Genomic DNA, 8,333 nt, shown 5'->3' on the forward strand with positions numbered 1-8,333 from the left:
GTATAGTATTAGTATTCGTATTAGTATAGTATTAGTATTAGTATTAGTATAAGTATTATTATTAGTATTAGTATAGTATAGTATTAGTGTTCGTATTAGTATAGTATTAGTATTAGTATTAGTATTAGTATTAGTATTAGTATTAGTAGTAGGCCTATCATCTTTGTTTTTATTGCTTAATCTGGTGTTCTTATGGCCCTATTAAACTAGTAATATTTTAGTCAATAAAACTAAAAGTACACGTATTACACCACATCAAGGTTTCGTTTTCTTCTAACTATTGCTACAAATATTGCTGCTGATGGTAGTGGTGGTATTAATACAAAATTATATAACATTTTGATCTTGGTTATTTCTGGCTTGTTAAAAAAAAACTTTTATAGGACTGGAAAAGATAATATTACTATTATTACACATATATATTTAATAACAATGAAATATTATTATACCTATGGGTCTCAGCTGCTTGCTCTTTAACGTGAAGAGAAACTTTTCTTAGACAGAAATAGAGCAAGCTCTTTCAGAAAAAAGCATCGATTACTGAATTCATTAGGTTATTTCTTGGATTAATAGCATTATTTAATTGGTCAGTGGCGGTGGGTAGTGACGGGCTCACGGGCTTGAACTCTTCCCCCCTCCCCCCTCCCCACCTACCACCTATAACTCTATCCCAAAGTAACTGTATAATAAAATAAGCAGTTGAAACCGTTATGAACGCACGCAATGAACACAGAGTAATCAACTTGGCGGCTTGCTCTTTTATCCAATCACTGTTGTCACCGTTTACAAAAATAGTAACCCAACAGCCAATCAATTAATGTCTTCAGGGCTCAGCAAGGATGAGCTCTTTCCCACAACCAGTCCTTAATGAAACTTTTCTTGTAAAAAAGGTAAAATACCTGAAAAAAGAACATTGTACTGAGGGCTAACGCTCTCCAAGCCCCGACGATGGGGTGAAACTTTACAACACACTTTCCCCCACTGACACAGATACCTATACGCTCATTGGTTCTTTGTTGGGTGCATTCAACTTTCTCGACTACACGACCTGATCTAGCTCATAGAAGCAATATGTTTGAAGTGCTGTGTGTGCATGTTTGTGTTTGTGCCGCTAAGATTTGACCGTTATAAATCAGGTCGAACAGAGGAGCGAAGGCTGACTTGTTTGACAGGGTAATCAAAGTGAAACGGGACCAGATATGGCCTGGGGATATCACACAAGAACATTGCTCGAGGCGGCGACTCAGAGTTGTGAATGAAAACAAATCCGGAATTCATTATTGTATGTTCAACCGCCAAAATAATCGGGAAAGTATCTCATTAAATTAAATATCAATTCCAATTAAAATTGAATTTAACTTTAGAGGTGAATACACAAACACAAAGCAAAAAAGCAGAGATGTCAGTACTAGATCTAATTGTTATAGATCTACCAGGGAGTCTAACTCTTTGGTAGAACATGACAATTATCATTTTTTAAATTTCACATTTGGCTGTTTTTTGTCTAGCCCTTCGCAGCCACGAGCCTGTGTCATAATCGAGGTCACGATCTGATTATAGGGCAGTAAAAAGTCGAGGAAAAAAACCAAACAAGCACTCGAAGCAGTCGAGAGATTATTAGGAGTTAGTTCCCCTCACAACTGTGAGGTAGACTCGACCAGTGTAATAGTTAGCTTACCTAATCAGTGCTTGAGACTGATTATAACTGTGGCCCGAAAGGGGTAAGAACAGGGTATATGTGGCAATGAAACAGTTTTGACTGCCATGCACATGTTCCCTTCAACTCTGTTGGTAGACTCTTTCAGTCTCACTTTAAGCTTACTTAATCAAAGCTTGTGACTGCTTATGGAGTGGCCCAAGAGGGGTGAACAGGCTATTTCTGTGGCAATGAAACCGTTTAGAATGTTAGGCATACTTTTCATTGTTGATTATGATCGTCTTCTTACGTTTAATTTATGAAGTTTACGTTTATGGGTGAATTTGACTGCGACAATGTTTCAAAATTAGGAAGGGAAGCAGTGATTATTTGATTATATAGACGCTTCGCCTCTGGTCGAACAGCTTTTAAAGCAACTTTTTCATCACATGAAAATTAATTAGAGGAAATTTGGAGATGAATGGGCTTCGTCCCCACCATCAACAAAAATTAAACTAAAAAACAAAGAGATGGAAAACAAAGGTAACTCTTCTCGTTTGAATGGTTCTCAAAATACAGTGGCTCACTGTGAGTATAGAAAAATCACCACTGTTTAGTTCTTATTACTTGCTATTTGGTGGTAAAGAACTGGAAGCAACCTTAGTCCCACCCAAATTTTGGTCCACCCACCGTCACTGTTACTGGTTAGGCTAATATGATGAATTGTTTAGTTGACTATTCAATAATAAGTCAAGTTTCACATTAGTTGAAATTTTATCGCCGACTTAATCATTCTTTTTTTTTTTTCTTTCGCTCTTTGTTTGTTTGTTTGTTTCTTTCTTTAGATTCCATGAATAAATTTGAATTTATTTATTTATTTATTTATTTATTTATTTATTTATTTATTTATTTATTTATTTATTTATTTATGTAAAAAAGTAAAATAACTGAAAAAGGAACATTGTACTGAGGGCTAACGCTCTCCAAGCCCCGACGATAGGGTGAAAATTTACGACACACTTTCCCCCATTGACACAGATACCTATACGCTCATTGGTTCTTTGTTGGGTGCATTCAACTTTCTCGACTACACGGCCTGATCCAGCTCATAGCAGTAATATGTTTGAAGTGCTGTGTGTGCATGTTTGTGTTTGTGCCGTTAAGATTTGACCGTTATAAATCAGGTCAAACAGCTTTCTTTCTTTAGATTTCATGAATAAATTTGAATATATTTATTTATAGATGTATTTATCTATTTATTTATTTTCTGTGAATATACGAAAATATATAAATCAGTAAATAAATAAATAAATATTTTTCGAAACCTATTATTGTACTTTTCTATGTAAGTTTTACGGCGCTCGCAACTGCATAAAGTCAAATAAGCGCGCAGGACACATTAAACATTTTCAGATGGTAGGAAATTTGGAATTTTGCCCGGGTGGCGGCCGAAGCCTACTCGTATCGATTTTAGACCATCGAGGGATCTTTTTAAGAGCGCAACTTGCACACGGGACTTCCGAGATTTTTCGCCCTTGTCCGAGAAGGCTAGGTGTAGATTTTTCTTACCAGAAGATCAATGGTGTGGTTGAAAGACAACAGTAAGAAGGAACCAAGGAGAAGCAGTAGAAAGGATGGAAAAAGAATCAGAAGTTCAGAGGAGGGGGCAAAGAAGGGAAGAGGAGTGGAGACAGAAAGTAAAGACGACAGTAGACGAAAGAACAGTGGTAGAGACCAGAAAAGGATGTGAAAAGAGACAAATTTTAGAGAAGAATTTTTTTTCCCGTCGCTACCCTGATTCGAACCCGGGGCCTTTGAATGAGAGGCGAACACCTTAACGTCTAAGCCACGAGAGTCCCCTTCGTGCACTTTAAACTCGTCTACATAAATGGTGCTATTTAATAGTTCCAAATCTATTATAGCCTACTGAGCTCAGTAGTTGTGGTGCGATGCCAGACATTGTCAGCTTTATTTTTATTTGGATCATAACGGAGGGGGAAGGGAGAGGGGGGGGGGAGAGAACAAGACCAATCATCAGCAAGTACAACTGGATTATCGCTGCTGATAACTGGACCTCTCAGCGTGACGTCAGTTTGTGACAGGCAAAGAAGACAACAATAGAGATGGAGGCACGCACTCACAAACTCACAAACTCACAAACTCCCCCGCTCAAAAACTCATCCCGCTAGACCAGACACTTCGACACCGGCCCTGACAAAGAGTTGTCGCTGTTGTTTCTTGGCGTCCTCGCCCGCTTCACACGCCTCGTGTCACGCGGACTGGCACGCGACGAGAGTCACCTCCCCTTGAATAAACGAGCAGACGTGGGAGGGAGAGGGCGAGCGAGTGAGCGTCTCTTTCGTGCATGCGCACAATGGAGGGGGGGAGAAATAATCGATAAACTGTGTATCCCTTGCTCGCAGGCTTTTGGTGAGTGAGTGTGGTGGTGGGTTCGTCGCCCGTGTGAATAGTAATAAATTCAACATTATTATCAATGGGAAGAGCTATTTAATTCGACAATGAATTACTAGTGGCTAGTATGCTTCTCCACTCGCTGGAAAAAACCACGCTCGTTTGCTGAATATGACAAGTTTTTACGTGTTGCATTACAGATGTTGGGGGAGACGGGATGTGAGGAAAAAATGTCTCAATGTTGTGGCAGAACGAGACAGGGGGGCAAACATTGAGACGAACGAAAAAAGAAAAAGAAACTTTCGTTGGCGTCTTGTCCAACGGTAAAAAAAATATGAGTTGTGTAACATAAACCTGGGCCTATGGCGGAATATCAATGCTCTCAACATGTAGAATCTAGCTGCGCTTTTTTTTTAATCCGCTCAAAAATATTCAGGTGTATTTAAGCAAGAAAAGGTCTTCGAAGAGCTCTGAAATGAAGACAAAGCCGATTGTTAAAATGCTTCGTTTCCTTTTGCTCTTGTAAAAGTTTTACAGCACTTCAAAGATAATAAGGTCATATATACGTGTCGAAGATTAGCTATGTTACAAGAGAGTAACGAACACACACAAAGAAGGAGGAGATATACGGACAATGTATGTTTTAGTTTTAGTAAGAGTTTTGCGGCACTTGCAGATCAACAAGGTCGTATACGTGCCGGAGAGAATAGATGTGTTACAAGAGAGTAGCAAATACAAAAAGGAAGGAGAAGAGATAAGGACGACTGATGTGTGACAGTACAGAAGGAGCAAACCACACCAGAGCACCTTCTAACCACCCACTAATAATATGTTCTGAATGATGCATTCTTCAAACACATCAATGCAAATCAGTTCCCCCACAGCGTTGCACTAAGCACATGAGAGATCTGCTGTAAAATGTTGTTGCAGGCCGCATTCGTCAACACTGGAGAGATGGAGGCAGAGCGATTGTTTCCGAGTGAAGCTCTTCCACTTCCAGAAATGTTCAAATTTAATCAGGCAAATTTTACGCCCAGAAGATAGGGTGGAGAGGTTTACGAGAAGAGGTTTATAGGGGACACGAAGAAAACAGAACTATTTTATGGCCCGGGAAGACAACATGCTTTTGAAAGTGTATTATTAACATGTATGTTAATTTCCAGGTAGAGGCAAATGCGTGTCATAGCTATGGTTCTGTTTTTGTTTTTGTTTGGTGTTCTTTTTTCCCCTTGAAGTATGACTAACCACATTGTTTTAGTTTTAGTAAGGTTTTTGCGGCACTTGCAAAATATACCACAGACACTGCACTATCTCAGAGTTACAAAGTTCTATCTGACATTTTTGGCAGTTTTGAGTTACTAAGACCATGAGGTCAAAAATTAAATTAAATGTTCTATCTGCTCGTTCAAAATCGTAAGATTATTTGGAGTCGTTATTTAAAAAATATTTAAAGAAATGCATTCGAAAACCCTTGATATATTGTGAAACTCAAACTTTCTTTCTTTTTTTTCGTCAAATTTCTCAAAACTAGGTACTGAGTACCAGGGCGGATAAAACTTAGTAACTCTAGGGTAGCGATGGTCTCTTCGCTTCTGAACGGTTATTTAATCAGGCAAATTTTGGGCGCAGAAGATAGGGGGGGGGGGCGCTTACAAGAAGAGGTTTATGGGGGACACAAAGACAACAGAACGGTTCTATGGTACGAGAAGACTACATGACTACATGCTTTTGAAAGTGCATTACATATTTCCATGTTTGTTAATTTCCTGGTAGAGGTAATAATTGTGTGTCATAACTATTGTTCTCTTTTTGTTCTTGTTGCTTGTTTTCCCTCGAAGTATGACTAACCACATTGTTTTGGTTTTTAATAAGAGTTTTTTGCGGCACTTGCAACACAATGAGGTCATAATATATAAGTGCTGAAGGTTGGAGTTATTGCAAGAGAGTAAACAAACACAAAAAGGACAGGAAAATGATAAGTGCGATAGGCGTTTGATAGCAAAGAAGGAACAAACCACACCAGAGCACCCGCCAACCGCCCACAGACTACATTGTCAGATTGTATTAGAGAGCACGCCTGTGTGGGTGATCAAGCATCAGCTTAATTGGTATCGTTCTAGATTATGCTGTGGATGACCGTGGTTCAAATAGCCAACAAATTCCCCTGACCTGCACTTATTTTGGGAGTTTTCTTGACTCTCTAGCCCTACCCACTTTTCTCAGCCCTATTGGAAACGGACTTTGACAGGCACTTGCAACACAAATAATTCGTCATATGGGTGTTTTTTCTAATGCAATTCTTTGAATATCTTAATATCTACTCCGATCCGAATAATCGTACGATTTTGAATGAGCTGATAAAACATTCAATTTGGTGATACAACATTTAATTTGGTTTCTGACCCCATGGTCTTAGTAACTCAAAACAGTCAGTTTAGTTTTAGTAAAAGTTTTACGCACTTGTAACACAATAAGATCATATAAGTGCCGAAGATTAGAGGTGTTACAAGCGAGTAACAAACACAGAAAAGGAGGAGGAGAGATCATGATGACAGATGTTTGCTAGGAAAGAATGAGCAAATCACACCAGAGCACCCGCCAACCACCAACTCAAAACAGTAAAAAATGTCACATTGTCAGATAGAACTTTGTCATTCTAAGATAGTGCCGTGTCTGTCGTGTTGTGGAAAGGGTGTTCGTTATTCTTCTGTTTAAAATAAATGTAGGTGTTGTTGTAAGGCTCTTGTGTGCGTGACGGCGAGGCGACTAACCAGCTAACCGTAATCTTTGGTGATGAAGGCACCCCGGGGTGACTGAGGCATGTAACTGGGAAAATGTTAAAACGATTTGTGAGGTGTGCTGACAAAATGAGTTACTTCTTAGATTTCAGCCTCATGGAAATTGATACATCAACTTTAAAGGTCTAGTTTGTACAATTTGTAAGTATGGAATAATAAAAGACACGGTAGACTTGAACAAAATGGCATGAATTGAACAACTATCAAAATGACCCCAGTGTCGATTTTCAGCCAATATCTCCATTCTTAGATTGCAAGAAGTAACTCATTTTGTCAGCACGCCTCACATTTTATGATTGTGCTAAAAGAGAACTTTATGAGGATTCCTGAGTCATTCCAATGCAGGAGTCACTATTTCCCCCCATATTTTTGAAGAATCGGGACAAATTAATTTTCTCCCAAACGTGTCTAGATCGATACTATTCAACCCCTCCCCCCCTTTGTTTGAACCCAAAAAACATTAACAGCTTAAACTCACGACTTTTCATATCATAAATCCCAGAAGCTATACTATAATAGGTGCATAAGTCACCCCGGCTTACCGATACCAAAGACACTGCGCTACGGTACCTCAGAGTTACAAAGTTCTATCTGACATTTTTGGACGTTTTGAGTTCCTATGACCATGCGGTCAGAAAATAAATGTTCTGTCTGGTCGACCAAAGTCGTAAGATTACCCGGAGTCGCTTTGAAAGAATATTCAAAGAATTGCATTTGAAAAAGCTTGACATGTTGTGAAGAAAGTCAATTTTCTTTCTATTTACGTCAAATTTCTCAAAACTAAGTTCCGAGTAACCGAGCAGATAGAATTTTGTAATTATAGGGTAGCGATGTTGCATTTGAAAAAGCTTGACATGTTGTGAAGAAAGTCAATTTTCTTTCTTTTTACGTCAAATTTCTCAAAACTAGGTTCCGAGTAACCGAGCAGATAGAATTTTGTAATTATAGGGTAGCGATGGTCTCTTCACTTCTGAACGCAAATTTGATCAGGCAAATTTTGGGCACATCAGATAGGGGAGCGCTAACAAGAAGAGGTTTATGAGGGAACCAAGGACAACGGAACATTGCTGAGCCGGGGGGTGACAAACAGGTTTTGAATTTGTATTTACATGTATGTTAATTTCCAGGTCCACGTAAATGTGTGTGTTTGTGAATGTGTGTGTGTGTGTGTGTGTGTGTGTGTGTGTGTGTGTGTGTGTATCACATTGGGTTCTTTTTTTAAAAAGAGATATGACTAATGGCATTGTGGGCTTGTGTTAGAGAGCGTGGAAGGCCGAAGCCCGCTAGCTCAATAATCTAAACTGTGTCAATGGAGGCACACAAAGCAAAACAAAACAAATAAAACAAAAACTCCCTGTATTAAAAAAAAAAAAGAATAGAGAGTATAACTGTACGAGTGACTAAGCGATCGGGCGTGCCATAAACTTTAACTGGTATCCTTCTGGCTCCGGTTCGAATTGCAAATAGACGCCACTGAACTTGGTTGA

Source organism: Aplysia californica, unplaced genomic scaffold (genome assembly GCF_000002075.1).
Source record: "Aplysia californica isolate F4 #8 unplaced genomic scaffold, AplCal3.0 scaffold00365, whole genome shotgun sequence".
NCBI lineage: Eukaryota > Metazoa > Mollusca > Gastropoda > Aplysiida > Aplysiidae > Aplysia > Aplysia californica.